This window comes from Engystomops pustulosus, chromosome 6, assembly GCF_040894005.1.
Source record: "Engystomops pustulosus chromosome 6, aEngPut4.maternal, whole genome shotgun sequence".
Taxonomy (NCBI): Eukaryota; Metazoa; Chordata; class Amphibia; order Anura; family Leptodactylidae; genus Engystomops; species Engystomops pustulosus.
Window position 1 is genome coordinate 158189197 of NC_092416.1, and position 10184 is coordinate 158199380.

The window sequence follows — 10184 nt, forward strand, 5'->3', positions numbered from 1 at the left end:
CTTCCTAACATTGGAAGTACATACTCTGGTGATCTATACACTATTGATTAATAAGCCACCTCAGATACATGAGTCATGAGTAAGGACAAGATGCAGAATTTTACATAAACCTGCACCCACAGCATAATACACAACACGAGTGGTGGCATAATAAGGTTTAGTCATATTACCCACTAATTGAAGCATGACGAGTTATCCAGCTACATCAGCCCTATAGATATTTACAGGGGTGACAGGGTGCGTGTTTGACTGTTGCTTGAACTCTACTCTTCCTCACTGAGGTCATGAACTGAGCAGAAACAGGGGTTCGAAATCAGCAACCCCTTTCAATATTTTTGGGCATCGTTTCTTCTACATTTGAGGATCCAAAAATTTAAAAATAATTATTTCTCTAAGGCAAAAACCTATTTTTTTATCTTCTGCAGTCAGGCCTCAGGATAACAAAATAACATATTGGGGCACCTATACTAAGGGTCTTGCAGACGCACTTTCGTCGGATATTCCAATGATTTCCATTTTGCGCTGCAGAGGATTTTGCTGCACGCAAAAATCCTCTGTGTAAATCCTGTGCTGTGTATTTAAAAAAGAATACAAATCTGACATTTTTCTGCCTATATATATATATATATATATATATATATATATATATATATATATATATATATATAAAACATAATAACTAATAGCATACTTTTTTGGCAAAAAGATCTGTAGATTTTACCTTTACATGTGGGATTCATAAAGTTAAAGTCAATTTTGCATAGTTTTTCTTTAGTTTTTTTTAAATGTTTTTTTGTCGTACAGGATAAATACTAGATTTGTAGCCTGGATTGTTACGGGTTTGGAGGTACCTAATTAGTGTGTTTTTATTTTTTTTCTTAAAGGGACAGTCAAATTTTCTGTGTTTTGTGTTTACTGTGTTTACCTTCTGTACTTTTTATTTAGACTTTATTTTTCTTTAATTAAAAAAGTAAAGTGTTAATAATATTATTATTATTTTGTTTACTTTCTATTACTTAGTCTCACAAGGGCAAACTTACAGAGATCATTTGCCCTTTTATATAATGCACTGCACTACTTATATAGTACAGTGCATTATATCTCTCTTAAGGGAACCTGTATTCAGGAGCCCTTTTTCTGGCTCTCCCATATCCCCAAAGAGAAAAGTGTACACATTGTCAAGAGTTTTTATAGTAAAACTGACTCTTTTTTTTGATGAAAGTTTACTTTTTTGTATGCAGAGCTGTGTCCCTAGTCCAATGGAAGTGGCCAGTGAGGACCAGGGCAGACATGTATGACGCCCTGAGGGGGAAGCAACAGGGGGAGGAGAAATGGGGGACATGGGAGATTTTGTAAAATTTGAAATCAATGCATGATGGAGAGGTTTCCCGAGGGTGGAGGGAAAACAACTTTTCACTGACCATTCCCATGGGACTAGGGACACAGCTCTGCACGCCGAAAGGTAAATTTTCATCCAACTTACCGTATATATACTCAAGTATATTTTTGAGCTGAAAATTCCCCACTCGGCTTATACTCGGGTCCGCAACAGCTTTGTGCGCATGGCCTGGCTGTTCGGACCTTGTGCTGACGCACGTGAAGACAGAAGAAGCACTGTTCACGGAGCTGTCACGGACCTGTGGCATGAAGATGAAGAGGAGTTGCCCGGGCTAATAGTCTACAGGGGGTTATACCCTACAGGGGGCTGGTAGGCAATGTATACTAAAGGGACTGGCTATATACTGGGAGGCTGTGACCAATGCATTTCCCATCCTCGACTTATACTTGAGTCAATAGGTTTTCCCAGTTTTTGGTGGTAAAACTAGATACCTCGGCTTATACTCGGGTTGACTTATACTTAAGTATATACGGTATCTTTTTTTGCAGAAAAAAAGCCAGTTTTACTATAAAAAACACTTTGGCAATATGTACACTATTTCCTATGTGGACATGGGGGGGGGGGGGGTTGGGGGCAGAAAAAGGGCTCCTGATGACAGTTTCTCTTTAACAGCTATGGAAATCAGAGCCCCTGAGCCCATTTGCATGTAATTGTGCTTGGTTTACAGTCCTTGATCTTGGTGGTAGATTTGCTTTAAATATAATAGCCAACACAGAGGATAAATCTAGTCTGCATCAACCATTTGTATCCAAGAAGAGTTAACTTACAAAGTTGTTGTGTCAGTAAAGTAGGACATGGTATTGATGGCTGGTCAGTATGTTAGGAAACTTATATAGCTTGAAGAGATAGTTCATGAAATAGACTTGATCTCTTCTGGTTTCGACAGGTATGGGAATGGCAGAATAAAACTTTAATCCTATTGTATGGATTTGCATGGAGCGATAGGATCAGGCTATGCAGAGTATGTCCTGCGTGATACTCTTCACGACTATTAGTATATTTATTTCGCTTCACTGAGTTCTATTATTCGGGTTTAATTAAATTGCTCAGCTCAATTAGACATTACATGCTGTGCATGGATTATAAGATGAGGCTCATCCTATAGCGCTATATGTACAGGTTTGATGTATGTGTCAGGAGAATAAAGATGTACATGTCCATTTGATATGAACTACTTGTAACTGTGGGACTGTGTTTACTTACTTACTGGGGCTTATTTACTAAGGGTCTGCGGAATGCACTTTTGTCAAATTTTGGAAATTTTTGGGAATTGTGCCGCTGTGACAGTTATTTAGAAGGGGATTGTGTCACAGGCGATCAGATTGTGCCGCAATCGCGCCGACTTTCATGCGACGGAAATCGGGGGGGGGGGGGGGGCGGGAAGAAGAATGTGAACTCCGGCGGACCTGAGCAGCAGATGAAGGAAATCGAGTGCACAATTTAAGTGAATCGCAACACAATGCAGTCCAGTCGGTCATTACGGATCGGGGAACACGCCAGGGACTGGTAAGTAAATATGCCCCACTGTGTTTACTAACTAAAAGTTACTAACACATTTCGTTACATTGCACGAGCCATTATTATCGCATTGCCTTGATTACGCTCTGTGATATAAGGGCTCGTGCACCTGTGTGACATCACATGACCAAGAACAGATTTATATCCACTGGAAGTGAACATAGACATGTCTATAAAAGGACAGCAAGCAGAGATCTAGAAAAGTGTGAGGAATTGATACATAAAGTATATTGGAAAATTGGACAACCTTTTCCTACACACACCATATCAATAATTTAACCCCTTTAACTTAACATGGAATAACTTTGCATTGATAGATTTCGAAAATTGAGTTGAATGGGACATGGAGAGGTGTAGAGCGGAGGTGCTGGCTGAGTAGGGGACGCCCACTCTGATGCCAGGTAATATAACATAAAGTTGATTTATGGGGCTCCAAGGGAAACAATTTTTAGCTAAAAGAAGGGTGTCAGTAAGTTAATAGAGCTCTATGGGAACCTGTCACTATCTGTATTTGTAAAAATACAGCGGGGGACACTGGCATTCAAAACGCCAGTCTTAAAGGGGTTAGTCAATTTACCTCATGCCTTCTGTAATGTGTATGCAAGTATAAAGGGCAGGATATGAGGTAATTTACCAATATACATATATTAATAGTTCTGTTTCGCTTTCTTGATATGTAAAGTGAAGCCTCCTGTCTTTTACCTCATCAGCCAGAGATTCAGAAATTCCTGGCAATAAAATGGCCGCAGATGGAGGGTCATGTGATCTCTTTCTGTCCATGCACCATCGCCCTGAAAGGACCTTGAGCTTATATTAATGAATACTATCATGAGATCCCATTAAGCCAATTGTTAATGGACAGATAGGGAACACCTGACCTTCCATCACTAGCCAAGAATGTCTTGCTGAATGTCAGGTAATGTCCGGAATGACAGATGTACATTGGTAAATTACCTCATATCCTGCTCCCCAAACACTAATTACAGAAAACATGAGGTACAGTTGCCAACCCCTTTAATGAATTCCCCCTTTTGTATCATGAACTTGCACTATGGCTGAGGCCTGCTTTTTGTATACTGTTCATGTGGGTTAGGGGTCACTGGGCCTCTGTATACTGTTAATTTCTGTGCTGGAGGTAAGGACTAAGGTAAGTTTAAGTTTTTTATAATTTTTCACCACTTAGGTCCAATTAAAAACTTTTGGATCCCGATCAACCCTACTAATTACTGCCTCCTATTAATGCCAATTTCTTATATTTCCATATCATATTCCTTACTTAAGATCACCCATAGGTTAACCATACACTTTAATTATCATCAATTCATCATGACAGACATGAGAAGCTCTTTAGGGTATAATCACGCGCAGTTTTTTTGCAGTGCTGTATTTCTGTGTGCGTAATACTGTAGCATTGAAGTGTACGGGATTTATGACAATCCCATACATACATTGTGGGCTTCAAATTTTGGATTTCAGATTCAGATTTCTGACCGACAGCAAAATAGTGACACATTCACATGACACGGTCACATGATCATGGTGCCAATATCTACTGCTGAGATACATTCTGCAGCCATTACGCTACATGTGCAGTTACCCTTACACTTCAGGTGGTTGAACAGTCCTGTATTTATAAATGACTTCTTTTAATAACCTAATCTAGGGGGTTGTGTAGGGGAATCACAGATTATAATTGTAATCTTGTTTAGGTTTTACCTTTCACCTGTTGCCTCAGATCAGTTCTTATATTTTTGTACTTGATATATGATGATTGTCTTACCTTAACTAAGTGAAGGAATCTCATCTAGTCATATGTTTACATCATCATCACAAAGGGCAAGGTCTTATTTTTCGATATCCTGTCAATCATGTATGAATACCCTCTGCCAGCTTTTTGACTGATGTGGTGAAAGGTCCTCCACACCTCATGGTGTCCTGCATGGGAAAAGGATCTCTCACCTGTGTTTGTATGCAGTGTGTCTGCTGAATCAGGGAGCTGTTTTTTGTGATATTTTACCTCATGAATGCAGCTGTTGTATTCAGTGGATACGCCTTAGGATACATTACCAAAGCAACAAAACATAGAAACATGAAAACTCTGAGTCACATTTCTCGTTACAACTTAAACAAAGGTCCCAACATAATAGTCATTGATAAACCCCTGGAATAAAGGGAGAGTGCCCCTTTCTAGCCTTGGCCCATTAAAATGTCCATAAAGTTAAAATGTTTGAAATGGCCATTTGGGGAGGGGCCTGTTTTTCAGCAGTTGCTTTCAGGCAGACAAATTGTTGAGTTTCAGTGATGGAAATTCAACACCGAAAATGCAGAGATATTTTTAAATGTTTTCAGTTTTTTTCATGCTATGTTTCTATAAAGGGGTATTCCCACAAAGTCAAGGTTCTTTTATGTACTCAGGATAACACAATAACACTGCAATTCACTGTTATTACCAAAAATGCAGCATTTCACAGATAAAAGTACATCCAGTCTCTATCAATCCTGCTGTACATAATTTCAGTTCTCTATAGACACGACCCTGTAGCTTCTGACTTAGGGTCGGGCAGCCATCTTGGAGATAGTGCAGAGGAGATTTCTGTCTGTCTCTGCTGTGTGGGTGTAACCACACCCCCTGCATGGAGCTCAGAGAGACTCATTGATCACAGGCTGTCAGTACAGTACATGGTGAGCAGAGAGAGAGGCTGCGAACTACAAGCTACAAGGAGATAAGTGTCCTGAGGGAAGGGGGAGACAACTGTGAGATGTAGCAGAGCTCACAGTGTAACAGTGTAATGTTCTATCAGCTTCTTTGTAATCATCTCATGCATCTTTGATCTGTCTCATCTCTGTATGTGTTAGTGTGCTAGTACAATGTCAGAAGCCAGATGAAAGTGTATTTACACCTGTACCCTAATAATTTAACCACATTGTCACCCCACACAACTAGTTGGATAATACAGTATTGTGTCTGCTTAGAGAGGCCCATCCCACACCCTGGGATTTTGCACTGAGCAGCTGAGGGAGAGATAGGAGCTAAAACAGCAATAAACAGCAGTAAATTGTAAAGTAAGGGGTTAAAATGATCTTTATTGTGTTAACATCATTAGGGGATTGTGATGTGAGAATTTTATTTTGTGGGAAAACCCCTTTAATGAATGTAACCAAAATGTATTTAATGTTTTGTGTTCTCAGTGACTGTGATTTTTTTTTTTTTTGCAATGTATTGCTTTACTTGAACAAAAAGATACGACCGTAGTATATCAAACTGTCCACAGAGAAATATATAAAAATGTATACTGGTTATTTCCTAAAATTTGATAACAGATACAGTTCAGACTTCAGACAGAAGTTTGGGGTTTGGTTCGGTTTAACATCCCCGAAGCCGGACCTGAACCCAAAACCCACCAGTAACCATATTAGCACCAATCACGGGTGTTAGCTCATTAAATACCACTGTCTCAGACATTTCTATCAATGTGGCGCAGACACATTGAGGCTAATTTACTAAGGGACCCGAAAATTTCCGTTTTGCGCCGAATTGCTTGGGGATTTTGCCGCACGCAATCGGATTTTGGCGCATCGGTGCCGGCTTGCACGCAACAGAAATCAGGGGGTGGGCCGTCAGACAACCCGATGGATTAAGACAACGCGTGGGATTTAACATTTAGAATTGTGTCGCAAGATCAAGCACTCACATGCACCAGGAAGAAGAAGGTGGACCTTGGCGCAGAAACGACAGATGCAGGAACGCACAAGCTTAGTGAATCGTGGCAGACCCGAATCCTCGTCGGACATCACACAGCGGGATCGCAACAAACATGTGATTGCAAGGGTTGATCTGCGTAAAGCTTCACAATAAATTCTAGTATATCTAGAAACAAGGAACTAGTGAAACTTGGAAGAGCTCAGGTATGATAGAGGACTCGTAAAATATCTGACACCTTGTAAAGTGAACAGTCATAAATTATGCGTTTAAGGTCAAAAGTTTCCAGTGTTTTATGTAAATTGTACGTGTCTCCATATCCTCCTGTGTAATTACCATTCAGTGTAGAAAATGTGATTTATGTGGTGGATTTTATTTTGCTATGATTATAGTTTATATGATGTATTTATTACGAGTAAACTCATGTTGGATGAGGATCTGAGATCAAGTAGGAAATAGCCATCTATGAACTAGTAAAGTATTGCTAAGAGGGTCTGACTGCTAGGACCACCAATGATCAAAACATAGGGGGTCATTTACTTACCCGTTCCATTCGCGATCCAGCGGCGGGTTCTCCGTCGAGGATTCGGGTCTTCCTGCGATTCACTAAGGTAGTGCGCCCGAAGTCCACCAGGTCTCGCTGCTGCGCTGAAGTCTGTCAGAGTTCACTGGAGTTCACCATCCGTTGCTGGGTGCAGGTAATCGCGTGTCAAGCAACACATTTTTTTTTAAATTCCGGAATTTTTCCAAATCAGTCAGGTTTTCCGACGGCCACACCCCCGATTTCGGTCGCACGCAACCTAGCGCCGATGCACCAGAATCCGATCACGTGTGCCAAAAACCAGGGCCAATTCAGCGCAAATCGGTAATTTTCGGGAATACTGACGAAAAAAAGTGATTCGGGCTCTTAGTAAATGACCCTCATAGGGTTCAAGATGGAGCAGGAGACTGAGTATTCTATGGCAGCCTTGGATAGCTAAAGATAGCCATCACCCTAAGTTCTATAGAGAATGAAGGGAGCAATGGAGCACATGCTCACCCTGACGCTGCCATGAGAGGGACCAATCAGCACGTAATAGATAACGATGACTTTGAAGCCTGAGTCTTCATTAACTTGTTGATATTCTTGATCCTGATCAAAGCTTCTACCAGTACCTCTGTGTTGTCTACCTAGTAGTATTCCTTTTACTCCTTGTCATGATCTTAGGGTCTATTTCTGAGAACAACGCTGCTCCATGAGCTTTCCCTCTTCCAATCTATGGCTATCCCAGGGACCCTGTCTTCCCATTCTTGAGGAGAAGCTGAAATACAAGTGTGGTCTTAAGCCACCCATTAACAAGAACATTGTTTAGCATAAAGTTATCTGTCCTGAATTCCTCATACACATGTACAATCACTCCCAATTAAGTTCAAATCTAATAATTTAAGAGAACCACTGCCAGAGGTAGCTGGAGGTATTATATATAATATGGATTCTGATGGATCTCATTATAGATACCTCCAATGCCCAAACCCCGCCACTGAACATCATCTTCCCCAGTCAGATCCACAGCCTTTTAATTCACATCACTAGGATGTAGAGGTGTGCACACTAACCAAATCCCATGTGGACATACTATTTGTGGTAGTATTTGACCATTGCTCATTATATAACATAAGTATCATAGATTTGCGCACATCATATAAAGATCACATGGAAAACACCCCCCCCCCATTTAAGGATGAGAGGTTCTGCCCCAATTCTCAGAGGAAAATAGATCACAACTAGAGATGAGCGGACTTAAAATCTCCCTGGCCAATAAAAGCCATGGATAGTTGCTAGGGGCGTTCATTTGCCGGATTGGTTGTCAGGTGGCTGACCAGGAACGCTGACAGCTAGTCTGTGCTTCTCTAATCACAACATAAACTTTTCTACTTGCTGTTTACCCTGCATGGCCTCACTTTAAAATCAAGAGGAAACAGATTAGAGACAAATTTTGGCAGTGAATTTTCTGCGCTGGCTTTTATGCGACGGAAATCAGGGGGCGGGCCATTGGACGATCCAACTGATTCGGACTGAGCGCGGGATTTAACTTTCAAATTGTGTTGCAAGCCCAAGCACTTACATACACCAAGAAGAAGAAGGTGAACTCTGTCGGACCTGAGCGGGGTAGCGACACATGCAGGATATCGGGCGAACACATGCACGATATCGGATTCACATGAAGTGAATCGCGGCACAGTGCATTATTGTCGGACAATTTTGTGAACTCCTGTGGATGGGTAAGTAAATGTGCCCCATTGTCCGGAATTGCAATGTCATGGATTCCCTCTTTGAGAAATTGCACTACCCTTGTCCATGGGTTGTGTCTGGAATTGCAGCCAAACTATATTGGAGATGATAGGGTTGGATTGCGGGTACCAGACACAACATACAAACAAATATGACGCTGTTTTTGGAAGAAGGTTATATTTTTTGTGGAGACAAGCCATTTTATTTTTTTTTAGATGTAAACTGCATCAATATAATAGATGGAATAGTAGTACTGATTCATCTGTCGAGAACGAAATGTTTCTTCTTATGAGGTTTTTCCTGGTACTTTGCAGGTGCTTCACGTTCTCACCTCGTTTCAGGGTTCTCCTACTAGTAGAAGAAGTTATGCATGCAATTTCTCTATTAAATGAATATTTATGAGTTCTTAGAACTGAGTCTTAAAGATGATTCTTATGCAGAGTACTCTTAATTTCCTAATGATGATGATGACCTGTGTGACGCAGACTTGGTCATCTCATAAAACCGCCTGTACATTTCCCCATTGGCACCAAATAAGTGGAAATATTTGGAGATTTTTTTTATATATTTATGTGGGTGAGGAGCCTGACGCTGGATCATAAAAGAACTTCTGAGAATGAAAAATGTATTCACGTGAATGAAGTCTTTTCTACAGTACATGAATTTATGCAAACTCCAATCAGATGAACGCAACACTATCATAAATTTTTCAAAAATTCTTGTCCTTTATAAGCTGCAAACTGTATCCTTTAGAAAAATTGACAAATCTTTACATTCCTCCTTCCCCATGCAGCTTTCCTACCAACCAGTCTCCAACAACTTGTATGGAACATTTAAATATTCTCAAATTTTTTCGATTGTGGAATTATATTTTCTACCTGTATGAAACATTTGGTTAAGGATTACTTTACTAAATATATTACTTTATAGAACAAATTGCTTAGGTTTAAAGGTAACCTCTCACCTCACATCTACTAATAAAACTTAAACAGTACATCATACATCCAAAGAAGTTCTAGTTTGGATCCGATGCATTGCTGCTTTGCTCCAAAACAACTTTTACTCCCCCTCATTTCCTTCACAGATCCAGTCAAGGAGGCGGGAGAGCTCTCGGATGCAGTCAAGCTCCCTCAAGTCCTCGCGGACGCTGTGTCTTTTAAACCTGCCCCTGTCTCCACGCCACTTGAATCCCGTTTGAAATTCCCATCTGTGGACTCGTGGACGGGCAGCCTGATGCCGAACAGACAGGTCCACCACACTTGCTGAACAATTTCAAACTGGATTTAAGTGACATG